Below are 17,623 nucleotides of genomic sequence, written 5' to 3' on the forward strand. Positions count from 1 at the left end.
AGGAAATAAAAAATATACTGCAGAAAATAAAAAATATGCTGGAGCAAATAAAAATATACTGCAGCAAATAAAAAAAAAATCATAACGCAAAGAAAAAAGGACCGCAGCAGATAAAAAAATGCAACGCAAACAAAAACTACTGCAGCAAATAAAATGTGCAACGCAAACAAAAAAAAAAGAAAACGCAACCAAAAAAAGCTGGAACGCAACGCCAAGGAAGACTGGGTAATAGTTGTTAGTTTCCCGCCAAAACAGCATGAACTGGAACTCGCATTTGGTTATGAACGAAAGCGATCAGCGTAGGATTATAGAAAATTACTTTCATCAAGGGTATGAAAATAGAGTTATCATCGATTTTTTAAAGGAGCAGCATGGTACCAGTACTGTCATGCAGAACATGGTTTGGGAAAGGTGAACAAGCAAAGGATGTAACGAGTGTTGGCGGGAAACTAAGAACTATTACCCAGTCTTCCTTGGCGGTGCGTTCCAATTTGTTTTGTTTGCGTTTTCTTTTTTTTTTGTTTGCGTTGCATATTTTATTTGCTGCAGTATTTTTGTTTGCGGTGCATTTTTTTATTAACTTTTTTTATTTACATTTTTTTTATTTACATTTTTTTTAACTTTTAAACTTTTTTTTTAATTTTATTTACATTTTTTTATTTACATTTTTTTTAACTTTGGGTTTGATCTTTTTTATTTGATGCAGTATATCTTTTATTTGCTGCAGTATATTTTTTGTTTGCGTTGAGCCTTCTGGGCCACCGTAGGCTTCCTGCCATGATACGCGCAAAATTGACCAGCTGTTTTGATATTAAAAAATCAACGATGTTATGATTACGCCAAAGTATCCCCTCAGCTTGTGTTATCTCGGGTTTTTACGGGATTCCACGGGACCGAGACGAAAACTGACGTCACAAGTTTTCACAGCTCATGCGCTCGTCTAGCCAAATGGAAGAATCAAATTGATTTGTTTGGTTCGACAGTTTTTAAGGGAAATTTTGTCCATGGAGAATTTGAGCTTTAGTTAATTGAGCACTGTCGTGGCTCAAGAAATGCCTAATTCGGAAGAGGTAAGAAATATGTTAGATTTGTATTAGATTCCTCGTAATCACGCGTTGTAAAAACGAAATTCAGGCGAGACGTGTCCTAAAATTTCTTGTTCTTGCGTGTCTCAGGGTTTTACGCTTGGGGATTTCACAGCTGAAGAATGGGAAAAGTACTTCAGTAATTCAGCAGCCCAAATCGGAAATATACCACCGGTTGAGGTAAAAATTAGCTCAGTAGATCTCTTAATTATGCGTACGTCGGGGAAATTGTGTTTAATTTCAAGGATTACATTGCAGGTCGAGACAAAATTTACTCACGCTTTAGTTTTCGATCGTCTCTCGCATTGGTTTCTTTTTTGTTTTACTGAGGTTTTCTATTTTGTAGTTTCTCTTCGACTTCGATTACTCAGATCACGAGGAACGAGGCGATGATTTTAACGGTACCGGTATGTATCTAATACTTTTGTAATTTACCTTCGCGCGAGCATCCTGACTCGGAAAACGAGATTATTTCAAAAATATACATCGACATTTAATTTGCGAGGCGCTACTGGTTGATCTGAGAGATAATGAAATTAGGGACTTATGATTGTGATGATTGTTGGTCGCAAAAATGAGCAATATTCTGGCTCGTCTTTGATATGCCGGAAGATGAGTTCAAATTTAAAAAATTGGTGTGATATCGAGTTTGTGTAGTGTACAGATCGAAGAGGATCTGAGAGGGTGGGGGACAGTGATATATCGAAATACCATCAGTGATAATGGTTGTAAATAGAATTCCCTGGTCAAGTAATGAATTTTCCTATAATATTGATCACTCTGTTATGTGCAGACAGTGACAATACCCACTTCCTTAGTTTGTTGAAGGTCAGGGCGATTTAAATATATATTTTGTTTCGATTTTTTCTTACTACGAGAAACTGATGAATAAAACAGATTGTAACCAATTATGCCCAGCAAAAAGTGCAGATTAATATCTCTGTTATTTCAATTGGAATTAAAAAGTTTTCATCACAAGCAATTATGAAGTAAATGTCGTGGATGGAAAGTAACAAATTTATTGCTAAGCTCAGGTACATGTAAACTTCAGTGGTCCTGTGACCCCTATGAAAGGTACAAATTTATTGCTAAGCTCAGGTACATGTAAACTTCAGTGGTCCTGTGATTCCTATGAAAGGTAGAGATATACAGACTGTTAAAGAATTACATTTGATTATCATTCTTCTGAGAACTTCTTGGTTACTAGGAATTAGCATTCACACAAGGTTGGGTCAAATACCTTCCTCCACATGCCTGTATCGTATATTAAGAGGCAACGGTCTTCTTCATTTGGCAACAAAATTGGTTATGTGATGATATCCATTTTGCACTTAAACTTTTTTGTTTACAAATTGCATTTTGACACATCCACATCCATTAAACTGTTACTTCTTCTGATCTGTTTATTATTTCCCTTTTTTATTGTGCTTCACATTGTTATACTTTTTTTGTACAATAGGCTTAACTCTTTAATTCCAAAGATCTGCTTGTTAATTCTCCCCTCTAGCTGCCACTCATCTCCTTATAAATTAATTGTGAGAATATGGTGTTAGATCAAGATAACATCATCTACCTGTTTTGAGTCTGTGGGAGAACTTACCAGTGATTGAGTCATGTACTTCTGACCAGCTTAATTGTTTGAATATTGTTTGAATATTCCATGCATGACATCGAGTTTCAAATTGGTATTGAAATATTGTGATATTTGGCAAGTTTTTTTTCGTGTTAATGCTGAATTTGCTGATTTTTCTTTTTGCGGCATTGCTGTGTTCAGAACCTCCCCTAATGTTTCCCCTCCATGTGTGATCAAGACATAATTTCTCCTTACAATATGAATACAGCAGACAAGTGATGAGAAAAAGAAAAATATAAGGTAGGTATTCTTAGCAGATCCCATTCCAAATTCTCCAAACTAATATCATAAGAAGAAGTGTATGGCAGACATAAAGGAGAATTAAATATGAGATTTAGGGAGTTTATGGGTTGATATCACTGCCATATCCATATCTTAAAGTAACATCATTTGTTTTCCTGTCTGGCAGCTGGTGACACCTCAACACAGGTCTCATCAAGTGACAGTTCTGCGGCAGCTAAGAATGTCACAGCAGGTCTTGAAGACTCAGGTGTTGAAGTGGGACAAGAAAGTGAACAGGAAACTTCTCCAGGGAAATTGGTGAGGACAACAGCTGGTGTAGGTGATACAGTAGCTCGTTCACCAGAAGCAAAGCAGAAACAAGTCACGCGATCGTCAGATAAAACCGTCCAAAGTAGCTCTGAACACTTTGTGTTTTGTGGAAACAGCAACAAAGAGCCTGAACAAGATGTGACAGAAAGTAAAACTGAAAGGTAAAGGAGTGGCTTCAAATTCTATGTGGCATAAAAAATATTCAGTTTTGATTTGTGTCTTCTGATGCTTGAAACATCAGCTGTTAAACCTCTATGAGGGCCAATTTACGTTATCAACTTAGGCAATAAAATGTCAAAAGGAGCCAACCTTTTTCCACTCAAACTTCAACAAAGCAGCCAAGGAATTTAGGATATTTTTTGTCCTTTTCTATTGAATTGGCATGGCATGTATTCAGTGAAATTTTTCTCATATTAAGTAGAGAGTGCTGTGCTCAGCAAGTAACAAGAGGTGTTTGATTTGCTCGCCTGGCTACCCTAGCATCAGATGTGAGTTGAAGGTTTCTTTGCTTCTCCCTCTGACATTGAGGGTTCTATTGTTTTCATCCCTTGGGAAGAACCAACACTGTAAATTCTGGATTTTTCTGAGAACAGAGGGCTTAGAAAACTGCCTTGTTTATGTTGACTGCTACATATATATATATATATTTTTTTATTTGTTTATTTTGAATATGTTCCATTCTTTATAGAAACATGTGCATGGGGATTAATTGTTAAGTAATTGATGTCTGGATTCAGGGAAACTTTTAAGTTGAGAACATTCACAAATACATGTATTGTTTACTGAAGAAGTATTGTTTTATTTTGCAGTCCCCCAAGAACTTCAGCACCTGATGTTGACAACTTCCCTCCCTTGTCATTAACAGTGAACACCCAGAGAGCTGTGGAGAAGACGGAAAATGAAAGATCACGCAAGCGTCGCAAGAGAAGGAGGCAAAGAAAGAGGTCTGGATCTCTGTCCAGCTCTTCTAGTGAATGTAGTGAAAAAGAAAGGGCTTCAGTTAATTCCACTGGCCCTGGTTCAAAAGGAAAAGCTGTTCTATCTCTACCTACTGCATATAACGTTGCTGTCAGTGATGTCGTGAAAGAAACTTCAAAAGTACATGTAAATGTTTTGAACTCAGCATTAAAGGAGCAAAAATCAGGTGCCGTTTCTACCACAGACAAAAGAACAGCTGTACAGAGGAAAAGCACAAGTTCTTGTGATGGGGAGACTGTTGAAGAAAGAAAGAGTTCTTTATCAACAGATGGCACATCAAACAGCCCTGTTCACAGCGACACAGACATGAAAGTTACAGTTTCCATTAGCACTACACAAGGTAACCTAAGTTCTAATCAGACTTGTAAAGTCCCAGAACAAGAACATGAAGGTCCCATCCCAGTGGATCAGAGTGTAAAAACAAGCAGTACAGCAGAAGAAATCACTTGCAAAAAAGATCAGCCTCCAAAGCCTTCATCATGGGCAGACTTGTTCAAAAACTCTGCAAAACCATCGTCTGGTATTGTAGTTAAAACAACAAGTCTTGTTGTGAGAACTGAAATGCAAACAATTTCAAATCTTAAAATGACAGAAGATGATACAATGCACAGTTAGTGTGGAGGAGGACAAGTTTGCTAAGAAATTTGCAGGTAAATACCACAAAAGATTCTGTCAGCCTGTCTGTTTTTTCTGTTTGTCTGTTTTTTCTGTTTGTCTGTCCATCAGTCTGTCTGTCAGTCTGTCAGACAGTCTGTCCATCCGTCTGTTTTTCTGTCTCTCTGTCAGTCTGTCTGTCGATCTGTCAGTCTTTCTCTCTATCCGTATGTCTATCTGTTTATCTTTGGTTGTCTTTCTGTCTGTCTGCTTTGCAGTCAGTCATTTTCCAAGTAAACATTCTTGAACTTGATGTGGTTGTACTGACTTTCCAGTGTTTTCCTCAAGGGGATACCAAGTATGGACTGTAAGTGTTGCACTGTTTGTGTGCATGTACGTGCGTGCGTGTGTGTGTGTGTGTGTGTGTGTGTGCATGTGTATGTGTGTGAAAATTATCAGCTGAATGTTACCAGTACGTAAAGTTAGGCTGTAGTGAGATTGTGTATCTCATAAAACAAAAAGGATGTGAAGAAATTCATCTTGAGGTGTAGAATATAACTAAGTTTAAATTATGCATCAAGACTGAAGAAGGAAAAAAATTTTTCCAGAAGTGCAATGGCTAGAGGAGACTTGAGTTCTGATGCACATTTTCATTTTATGGGTTTATTGTTACTACTGACAGTAAGTGAACTGAAAGGTCATCATAACTGAGAAAAGTAACGCTTACCTTGTAGACTGAGTTCAAACATTCCTTTGTGACTTTTTTTAAATTAATATTTTGCAGAAAGTATTGAAAGACAAGAATTAGGATACATCCAAAAACCTTACATCCCAAGAGGACTGATCAACCGAGGGAACTGGTGTTACATTAATGCTGTATCTTTTCAGTTACACTAGGAAATGTTTAGTTGAACCCTTTACACCTTATAATCAGTAGCCATATTCTTCGTACTGTACATTTTCTTTGGCACTGACAGATAATTTGTTTAACAATCATTTCTTTCATTCTCATGGTTTTAATGAGTGATTCGGCAGAGTATAGCTATAAGGTGAAATAAGCTACTTATCACCCTTAGGGGTTTAAAGGTTGAAAAAGTCCCACAAATTAATTAGATGAAAGACAGAATTCATTTCTTTCTTGATTGCCTCTGCAATGGCTTTTTAACTCCAGATTGAATCTCATTTGTATTGAGAACAGCAAATGTTTTTTTTGTCCTTAACTGTGATCAGACTCTTCAAGCTCTGGTGGGGTGTCCACCATTTTTCAACCTACTGAGGCAGTTGCCTTTATTAATGGAAAGAGGTCCAACATCAACACCTATTTTAGACAGTCTGTAAGTGAAAATTTTCTCCTCTTGTAGAGGAAAACTCTTTCATCAATAATTGTTAGTGACTGTGAATATATATAAAATTTATATAAATATGTGAAGTGCAGTTTTCATATTCTTTTCTTAAACCACAGTTCACATACGATATGAATATTATATGATTTTCATATAATATTCACAATCATTGATTCACCACTTCATGGGTTCATTACAAACCAACAGAATGACCAGCTGCCAGTTGGCTTGTTAGCTCAGTCAATAGCGCACTGCACCAGTATTGCAGAGGGCATGGGTTCAAATCCTGTACAGGCCTGAATTTTTTAATTTTCAGGCCTTATTTTCACTACTGTTTAAATTGTGTTCATTACTGCAAATATCGCTTTCATTTTCAAAAATTGTTAAATTGGCAACCCTTCCTCAGTTTAATAGTTTTTCACCTTTAAAACAATTTTTTCAATTTTGTAAGATGGGGAGTGTGATTTATGAGGCCAGGATGTTCTGCCCAATATTAAGCATGGCTGCCTTTTCCACAATGTGTTCATGCAAAACAAATGTACTTGCTAACCAGTATACCAAAGCAAGGAATAGAACCCAACTCCATCTTCAAGCATATTTCTGAAGATTATGAATATTTTTCTTTTACAGAATAGTGTTTATGAATGAGTTTAAGAACACAAAGGTTAAACCAGGTATGTGTGTACAACAACTGTGATAATTGTTTTTAGAATAGTGCCATAAGTGAGTGATCTGGGCAAGCAAGCTCACTTTACATGTTGCAGCTGTCATATCAGATATTTGATCTTACAAATTGCAGTTATTTTGTATATTATAACAATGTTTAGAGTTTTGCATAATCCCCCTCATTTTAATCATAACAATCCTTGAAAATCATACTGTTCATAAAGAAAGAATATTTTACTAAAATATCCTCTTGATTGGTACTCTTTATTCTGAGTGGGTAATTCATGTTTTTTTGTTGTTGTTGTTTCTTTAACTTTTAGGTGGCAGGTCTCCTTCTTCAAAACTGGAGTTTAACACTGGTGAACAATTTGAACCTGTCCATGTATACAAGATAATTTGGATATATCAACAAAGTTGAAATGGTAAATTGGCCACCGTAATGATTACAAAAGCTGACGTTTCGAGCGTTAGCCCTTCGTCGGAGCGAAGGACGAAGGGCTAACGCTCGAAACGTCAGCTTTTGTAATCATTACGGTGGCCCATTTACCATTTCAACTTTGTTGATATATCCAAATTATTTCGTTACTCCCACCGACGCAGCCCCAAACAGTTTCTTTCGAAACTATCAGATTTATTCACATGTATACAAGATGCTAACAATAATTCAGAGCTCACTCTCAGTCAAGGTGAGTTTATATATAGGAACGAAGTGATACTTGCTTAAAATTCTTATTTGCTGTTTTTTCTCTTATGGTCCTATTAGTGTGAAGGGAAGGCAAAGTTGCGTAGATGATGTTTTAATGGGAAGTACCCCTAACTGGGTTTAGACCTTATTGGGCAGGAAACACCTGTCCCTTCTCAATTGCTTGGTGTCCCGAACTCTTCTCGCTGTAAACTCTTGCCTTCTCTATATCAAGAGATAGACAGATGGTCTAGAAGTTTAGTGAGCTTGCTTTGTGAAGAGTTAGAACACAGATGTGTCATGAATCTAAAAAATGTTTTATTCTCCTCAACTATGGCCACGGAAAGACAAAAACAAATAAGCAAAGAAACAAATGGTCCTGCCCCAAAGAGAATAGATTGGTCAAAATCTCTTGCTTAGCCACGTAGACTTGTTGAATAAAGGCTGTCCACGCCGTTTTTTTCTTGACAAAACTTACAAAGAAAATGATCACAAACTATGTATTGTTTAAGAAGGGTGTTGCAATTTGTTGAACTTTCTTGTAGGGTCGGCAAGAGGATGCTCAAGAGTTTCTCAGCTGCATTTTAAATGGATTACACGAAGAGATGCTGCAGCTTGCAAAGATAATATCAGCACCATTGAAAGGTAAAGATTTTTTTCAGATTCTCTCCTCGTTATTCCTCTGACTGCAGTAAGTAGCGTTTGTATTTTACCAGTAGTCTCTTATTGTTAGTGCTGCGAGTGTTGGCGCGAGCGTTTCTTTGCCGCTGCTGCGAGGGAGTTTCAGCTCAGCGAGAGTTCTGCGAGAGGTGTGGATGACACCCCTCTCGCTGTCTCGCCTCCAACTCTCTCGCGGACAAAGAAAGGCTAGTGTCACAGGGGTGATAGGGAGGACCTGCTCGCTGGCTCTGGCCTTTGGTGAGTGAACCACAAAACTACTGGAACAAAAACTAGAACTCCATGACAACGGATCATTTCAAAAGAAGGGTTTAAACTGTTTATTTATGTTTTTTAGCCCCAGAGAAAGATGTGGACTTGTCATTGAAGGCTAATGACTCGGTAGATGATGAGGAACTTTTCGCTGGAGAGCAGGGAGATGATGGGGACTGGGAACAAGTCGGACCTAAAAACAAATCCGTGGTGACTAGAATGGTAAGTGCCCTCCCCCCCCCCCACCCCCACTAAAAAAACCCTTTTTAGTATTTGTAGCTCTACTAGTCCTCCTGTAACTTACCGATCCTTCCAAAAGAAATTGAAATATCAAACCTGACAAACAAAACTAGGCAAGTAGTCAACTTCTCAAAATATGCCACTGCGGCTCACCTACCGTCTTTAAGAAACCGAACAGGGGCCCCCCTTCCCTCCATCCCTCGATTTTAACGTTCCGGTTTTCCCTCTCTACTCCCTTTTTTTTCTCTTACGCTAAACAAATATCTGAGAGGCACGTGTTCTTTTCTTCAATTGCTTGAATTGCAGTTTTATAAACTATTCTTTTGTCCAAGTTGAGATGAAACGCTATCATCACCGAAGGAGTAAGGTAGCATCATTTGTTTTAACGCTCGCACCTCGAAGTAATCACAGCAAGACTCATCTCTAAAACTATGAGTACAGAGATAATAAAAGCAAACACTAGTTGGCTAGGCTAGCTTTAGTAGACTTAGTCTTGCACGTCGGTATTGGTGTCAAACATGTTTCGTTTTTAGGTCAATGGCTGTCCTCAATGAAAGAGTGAGGAATCTTTAACAATTTCCACACTGCCACCTTGCTTTAATTACGATACTCACTAATTTACCGGAGTAAGAACCGAGGATCAGCTTGTACTTGTCATTCCCACTCATGACACCAAACATGTTATACTTAGCGAAAGCAGTATTCCCTTCAAAGTCTTCCAAGTCCACACGCAGAGTGTTGTTATTATTCGAGGTAAGGTGGCAAATCGGGTTCAGTCCGAGCCAAAATCTACCATCCAGTTTACCAAATCCACATTTGTAGTCATGCCAGTAGCGGTAAAATTCAACCGAGCCGTTCATTCTCCTCTGGATTACTGTCCATCCTCCACCAGCTGTTGTTTGGTCACAGAATACAGAAAGAGCAGTCATTTTTTCAGGTTTAATGGTGTAAACACCGTCTGTTGTTTTACCAGCTTTGTATAGGTCAGCGCAATTCCTGTGGGCTTTTAACAAGCAAGCAAATAAAAATAATTACAATTTATTGCAATGAATTTGTGGTTTTCGATTCAATGACAAAATAACTGTTTGGCAATCTACCCGAACAAGACAGCCAATTAACAGCGGTCAGTCGAACTTGTACATAGCGGTCACCCATAGACCTTTCTCGATTATGCTGGTAAAACTGGCATTTAAAGCTACTAGAAATTCTCGCATAAAGCCAAAAAAATGCTAAAATAATGCCTGATTTCTTTAAAAAATGCCACTTTAGTTCCAAAAAATGCTTTATTTTATTTCAAACAAAATGTACAAACTCTTACATTATATATGCTCATATCAACAACAGCTGATAGTTAATAATTGTTTTTTTTTAAAAAAACTTGAGGTCAGAATTAAAACCTTTTTAGCCAACAGTCACTAAACGGTGATATTTGAGGCACTACCATGCACTGGGTACACACAACCTAGACTAGCACAATTGTGTTCAACTTCTAACTCATATACTAACGTTTACGTTTCAGTATACTGTAAGCAGTTGCGAGCGCTTATAGCTTGTTGTATTGTGCCATCACACTGGCTTGAATGTAATCGACGAGAGCACAATCTTTCTGCTCATTGAATGAGGCTATTAGGATTGAAAACACCCTTTCTGCGGCTGCAGAAGAAGGCTGTATGAGTGGGACTTGCTTTACCGCCGTAGCCCAACGAGGAAGTCGCTCCTCCTGCCTGTGCCACCATTCAACTTTCTGCTCCTCATTCAGTACATTGACATCTTCAGCAGCTGCTAAAATAGACAGGTAGCTCGGCTTTAAGACCTTTGATGATAGCACGTGTATTTTTAGAACACTTTTCTTCGTCGACAGGATCCATGTGTCTACAAGCATTGCAAAACAGCTTTCCTTCTCTAACAATGAAGTTCTTATTAGGAAACTGTCGTACTCGCTCGTGCAACGGCACTTTCACAGTGTCGCCATTTCGTCGTCACTTGCATTTACCGGAGGTGGACTGTAGTGATCGATCTCTTACTAGATGATGGAACGACAGAGCTGAATAATGAAGTGCTACGTCAGAGGGTATGCGGTCAACAACGTGGGCTCAAGTGTCCCAGGTCTAACATTTAGAAAAATTAGCGGAAAATGATAAGGGCTGACCTTTAAAAAACCGAGGAAATCTGTTTTCGTCGAAGGCACTCTCCTAATTCCAAAGGTTTAAGGGAGAAAATTAATTTTTGATAATTTTTAGGGGGTGTACCAAGTTTTTGGAGGTTTTTCTGTAAAAGAAAAGCGGCAAAGAAAACGACGCCTCGAAGCAGCAGAATGGGAAATCAACCGTGCGAACGACTCAAAATCCGCGTTTCCACGGCAAAACTTAGCGCACGCGTATACGTTATTCAGCTCTGTCTGATGGAACTGGTCTATCTTGCAAGTTCGTGGCCGACGCCATCTTGGCTGAGCAAGATGTTGGTGTTAGTACGTCATGTAACGGAAACAGACAATGTACACACAAAAGTAACACAACACAAGTACACAAGTAACAACGCACAAACAGTGGAAACAGACAGAAAACAATCAAAATTGTAAAACTTTAGGATTATTTATCCTTCTGAGTGTTGAAATCTGGATCACAGTCATGATAAATGACAGAAAATGCTAGCAATTCTTTTTCAAGAAAAAACGAAAAACAATGCTCGTTTTCCCAAAAAATGCCGAAAAAAATGCTAGCATAGTCGAGATAGGCCTAGTCACCCATAGGAAAAGGTGACCGTCTAATACAGGTTCAACGAAACAGGAGGTATCGTAGAAAACGGTAAAAAACGCCAATTTGCACCTTGATTTACCACTTTTAAGTGTACAAAGCCTTTTAAATGTACAAATCTCGCTTAAAATACTACTAGTATTGCTTCCGGGAGATAAACACGGGTAAAATTAACTTGAAAGCTTGTTCCTAGTTCTTTTCGAGTTGTTCCGCCTCAGGGGTCAGAAATAACAATAACGTGACTTAGTTGTTGTTATGTATATTAATAATAGATTGTAAATTAGCGATGTTATATTAGTATTAGATGTATCTTAAATAATTTTCCATGCTAGTAAATAGGTTTTTATATTTTTTATAAGTGCAACGATGTGTAGTTTCATAGGTTACGCTGTGCGACCTATGAAACTTTCTTTTCTTGGCATACTGAAGTTCAATAAACTGCGTCATAATAATAATCGATTTTTAAAACAGGGTAACCCCTTCAGTCACAGGACTGGTATCAACAGGGGCCCTGTATAACTTAAAATAAAAGAGAGTAAAATAAATCATATATATACACATATCAATAAAAAGTAACAATGTTCGATTTCAGAATGTTTTAAAAATAGCCTAGGAATAAAAAGCGAAGATAGCCGGGAAACGTTCCTTAGGTGGTAAAGTCTTAATGATCATGGGAAGTCTATTAATGATACAGATGAAAGACAATAGAAAGAGGCCGTAGGAACTCAATAAAAGGCCGGTTGACCACGACAACTTAAGAGAGGTGAAAATTACAGTGTTAAGGGAAAGAGTTTTGAGAATTTGACAACCGACCTCTTAATACAGGGTGACATCGTTCTACCATGCCGCTTAATACACGTTTGACTGTATCCCTGTTTACAAGTACATCAGTTCAAAATTCATGTAGCATTGATCGTAAGTTACACATTTATCAGACGTGGTTTGATTCTACTCTGGTTTAAGGATTTAATGAGTGTAATAAGGGAAATTACAATTCATCGAGCCAACATCGACCCCTGATGAAGGCATTAGACAGGAGTGTGGGAACGTTGGGTCGATGAATTGTAATTTTCTTGGTTACATTCATTTAATCCTTAAACTAGAGTAGCGTCAAACCATGTCTGATTGTCCAGCTGGTTGCTTTGTGAACTTTGATAGCCGGATCTTACACATAATGATAATAAGACATCTAAACATCTCTGCTTACTCGTGCAGGTAAAAGAGCTGATAGCATTGGTGCAGCAAGAGCCAGCATTTACGTCACAGTCGTGAGTATCAGTGGAACATTCATCGATATCTAGAAGAAAAAAAAAGACTAGTGTTAAGCTGTGTTTAAAGTAATGTAACATGCGTTAGTAGCTACAAACAGATAGGAATTTTTTTTAAGAATAGAAAGACAGAAGAAAATGAAGATATGATGAAAAAGTAAATCAAGTGTTTGGACAAAAACCTTTCTTTTCCAGGTCGCGATAAACCAATGCAGCCTTCCCAGATCCACTAAGATCCAACCAGTAGTTCTTGCTGACGGCGTCTTTGCCTTCACTCTCTTTTATTTCCCGACACGACCCCGCTGGCAGCTCAGGAATGGATCCCAGAGGAGCTGTAATGTAAAGTAGATAAAGTTTTAGATATATTGAAATCCTAACATAGCTCCGTGGCTTGGGGGGAATTTAAAAAAAACATTAGTTTTTCATCCCTCAACCTCAATGTGATTTCTTTTGTTTTATTCCCCCAAGCCTCGGAGCCAAGTTTGAACATGAGAAACATCCAAATTGGCCTATTAACCGTTGATTCTCTCGCTAAATTAAAGAGAACTTCGACGGCACACAATTTGACTCCATCGTACCGGGGATAGCTATGGCCGCGGTTGAAGTATCTAAAGCATACCTCTGCTAAAAAAAACGTCCGTGATAAGAACGAGCAGGGTCTGAGCTGAAGTTCTCCCCGGGTCTTGCCTCCATAGTCCGGTTATTCAGTTCACAAGACTTCTCCCCGATTACGTAATTGTAACTTTGGCACCTGATTTCTCTTTCACAGGTAACAAATGGTAAATACCACAGCGTACACTATTGAGTTATGGATGCACGCGGGAGGTTGCTAAGCACGAAAGAAGCGTAATAGTCGCTCGTGGCGATAGCCGTGAGCGACTCTAGCTTCTTGAGTGCTTAGCAAATCTCCCAAGTGCATCCATAACTCTATAGTGTACGCTGTGGTATTTACCATTTGTTTTATAACATAACATTAACACATTGTAGCTAAAGAGTTCCCTTTTATTTAACAAATCTTACGTGACCAGAAAAAAAAAAAGCGCGCGGGAAAATAGTCTTTGCATTTGCTCACGTCAGCAGCGTACACCCATGGGCAAATGGGGGACGCTAAATTGACCAATCAGAGCGTGCGCTTTACTTTGGTAATGTTATAATTGATTTTACACACGTGGATGGTAGTTACTGAGCACTTCTTGAAGACAAATCCCTGCAGAGCCATTCCACTTACGCTCCTTTCTTGTCTGCATTGTTTATCAGCAGAGACGATGCCCGTCAAGATGACGACGAGGGAGAACCAACACACCGTCCACGACATTTTATCACTTTTCTGCAAAACATCAATAAAAAACAAACAAACAACAAAAAATACTCCCCTTAATTTTTTGTGATGTGACTTAACACCAAGGGCTGATGTTTGAAACGGTGCTTTGCTTTTAATTTTTTGGTGAAAGTCTGTCTTACTATTGGTAACATTCCAAAACACCGTCTTACATTAATCGGACTCTATCACGCTGCAATCACGAATATACATGTAGTATGTTCAGGATAATAGTGAGGTAAGATAAAAACCTGGTTAAAAGAAATAGTCGTGCTCCAAAAACTCTCCGTGAAGAACTTTTTTGAAGCTTGTCAACCTGGTCAAAAAAACACCTAGCGTGCTGTGCACATTAAGATATTTCTTACCTTGCGAATGACGAACTAGTCACCCCCTCAGTTGGGTCTATTAACTGTAAACATTTTAAGTTATAGTATCCTTTATAGGAGTGCTGCAAATGTTGTGTGGCTAGGGTTACAAAACAAAGACAGCGATAAACAAAAGCGGCTCACACCTGTCTTAGTCCTTCTTCTGTTGAGCTATTCAGTGTTGGTTGATATCAGCCCGTAGTTTTTGCCTTGTACTCTTTTGATTTTAACCTTATTTGTACAAGTTACTTTGTAAAACTTCAAAGCGAACGACGAAGAAATCGGGCGGCTAAAGATTAAAAAATCCCTAGAAAGTCGAACTTGTTAACAAAACTATAAATGATTAATGTAAGCAAGTGAAAGATGGAAAAATCACAGTGGGAAGAAATTCATTTTAAAACAGAAGAGAAACAGTGGTTTATTCCAGTAGGTGTTTACAAGATAATTTAAATTCTAGTTGTTAACATGTGTTCAAACCAGAAACCTTCATGTGAAGCTGACCCCCATCAAACTTATCGGCGATCATTAAACAGTAACTGAAGTTAGTTTGTACGCCAACCGGTGGTGCTATTCCAATTTGAGCTGCTGAATTACAGAAGTATTTTCCCATTCTTCAGCTGTGAAATCGCTTGTAAAACCCTGAGACAAAGAGCAAGAACAATATATTCAGTTTTCAGCCACCGACTCGGTTGAAGTTTTACATAGCGAAGTTGAATCCCAAAAGCGAAGCATTTTTTCAATATCCGAAGAAGCAGTGGAATTACGATGAAGCTTGGTACGATGCATGACCGATCGGAGTCAACAAGCTCGACAACATGATGAAAAGCATCAGCAAGGCAGCAAAACTGCCGAAAGTCTACACCAACCTCAGCGTCAGCGCCACTGCGATCACCTTGTGATCAAACGCCGGTGTCTAAAATCGCCACATCATGGCAATATCTGGTCACCGTTGTGAGCAGATCGAGTTTGACGCATGAATCAATTGTTAAATCTAGTAGAGTTTTTCTCGAAAGACTTTTACCTAATTTTTAATCACTTTTCCGGCTCTGAATATAACAAAATAACTAAGGGAAAACACCCTGGGAACGAGGTTGAACAAGATTAAAAAAAGAAATTTGGGATCAGATATCTATCGTGATGTCATCTAAAAACCAATCCTGACACAATCTAATTACTTCTCGGATAAATAATAGTGACAGTTAAGAGTAAGAAAAACTTCACGATAGTTAATAGTGCGCGGTAATGGAACATTAAGCTTATTTTCATAGTCCCTGAGGTCATAAGCAGAGTCACACCACGTAAACTTTGAATACAGATACTCTGAAGCTAGCCCGTGCAGACATCTAAACATCATGGTGGCTTCACGGATTTCCTGCTGGCGTGCAAGATTTTTCCACCCTAAAAACTCGAGTAGCTCAGTTGCATCAGCATCATTGTCACTGAGAGAATGTCAACACACGGGCTGCTCTATTCTGCAATTTCTGGAGTTTGTCTCGTAGCGTTTTGCCACACAGCTACCCCAAACAATGTCACAGTAATCAAAGTAAGGTTTTAATAAAGCTTGGTAAATGAGATGTAAGGTTGATGCTGGGATCAGGTGCCTAATTTGCTTTAGGGCCCCGATACCAGAGGCCATCTCTTTCGTCAATTCTTCGAGGTGACTATGTTCGAAGTTCATTATTCTATGACTGTTGACACCGTTCACAATCGCAGTGAAATGTTGTTCAATTGCCAAAATTAAGAAATAACAGATATTTTCTATAGTGTTTACGAGTTTTGACAGTTTTATATCTAAGTGTTCAATTTCATTACGCAAATTTTAGTCAATTTTCAGATCTTCGCTTCAATCTTGAGATCTTCGTTTTTTCCCCGGTGATCTTCGCATCTTCGATTTCTTCGGAAATATCCAGAGGTAGGTTCATGTCTTAATAGATAGTATATCTAGTATAGTTTCCTCTCAAGACTTTTACCTAATTTTTAACTCACTTTTCCGGCTCTACACGGTGGCGAAATTAAAAAAAAAATTGAGATCGGATATCTATCGTGATGTCGCCTAGAGCCATTTCTAACAGAATCCAATTACTCCTCAAATGAATAACAAATGACAATTATATTTTATTAAGGGTTAGAAAAACATTAAGAGAATTAATTTTTTCTGAACACGCATGTAAATATGCAGTTCTGGACATTTTTTTTATTTTGGTCAATGTTTTCTTCTTCATGGACCTTTTGTTCCTCTAGCAGACATACTGAGTTAACTAACCTCCATGAATAAAGGCTGATAGTTTCTAAAGAAATTGTTTGGGGCTGCGTCCGTGGGGGTAACGAAATAATTTGAATATATCAACAAAGTTGAAATGGTAAATTGGCCACCCTTACGATTATAAAAGCTGACGTTTCGAGCATTAGCCCTTCGTCGGAGCGAATGACGAAGGGCTAACGCTCGTAACGTCAGCTTTTATGATCTTAACGGTGTCCAATTTACCATTTCAACTTTGTTGATATATTCAAATTATTTAACTAACCTCCAGGCTGATAACTACAGTTATTTTAACGGCTGAAAGACAAAACAGACGAATAAGTTTCACTTCGCGGCTTTAACTCTTTTGTTTTGTAACCATAGCAACAACATGTTAAGAACCTCTATGACGGGACAGCATGAATCGATTAAGTTTCACAATTACTCAGGAAAATTGCGAACCCCGCAAAAAAAAAACAAAATCTTCATAACAAACTGAAATGAGGAACACTTTTGTGATCTACTGATAAATATTGCTGAGAATAGTTTCACTGCTTTGAAAAGTAGTTAGAACAATTCTGAATATTGATCGACTCGATCTACCCTCCACAACAGGAGACAGAACAAACTCACTCATTTTTTTGTCTCATCGTGGTCATTTAATGTGGAGGAAAGTGTCTTTGTTCTTCAACGTTCGCCTCTTGATGGCCATCGTATCCGCTGATAAACAATGCAGACGAGAAAGAAGCATGAGCGGAATGGCTCTACACGGATTTGTCTTCAAGAAGATCTCAGTAACTGCCATCCACGAGTGTGACATCAGCTGTGAAAGAGAAATCAGGTGCCAGAGTTACAATTACGTAATCGGGGAAAGGTCTTGTGAACTGAATAACCGAACCAGAGAGGCAAGACCTAAGAACTTCTACTCAGACCCTTCTCGGTTTTATCACGTACGTTTTTTTGGCAGAGGTATGCAT

The 17,623-nt window shown here is 38.4% G+C and overlaps 1 pseudogene across 1 annotated transcript; it reads left to right on the forward strand.

The window, feature by feature from the left end:
* The first annotated feature begins 940 nt into the window (after positions 1-940).
* On the forward strand, positions 941-17,535 carry LOC148734047 (uncharacterized; annotated as a pseudogene). The gene is made up of 15 exons (XR_015998339.1): positions 941-1,070; positions 1,176-1,265; positions 1,432-1,492; positions 3,128-3,431; positions 4,080-4,898; positions 5,627-5,718; positions 6,073-6,176; positions 6,816-6,859; positions 7,172-7,227; positions 7,481-7,537; positions 8,079-8,178; positions 8,549-8,685; positions 12,920-13,068; positions 13,982-16,319; positions 17,262-17,535. The product of XR_015998339.1 is annotated as an uncharacterized LOC148734047 (transcript).
* Positions 17,536-17,623: the final 88 nt, after the last annotated feature.

The sequence above is a fragment of the Stylophora pistillata genome, chromosome 3, assembly GCF_964205215.1.
Source record: "Stylophora pistillata chromosome 3, jaStyPist1.2, whole genome shotgun sequence".
Taxonomy (NCBI): Eukaryota; Metazoa; Cnidaria; class Anthozoa; order Scleractinia; family Pocilloporidae; genus Stylophora; species Stylophora pistillata.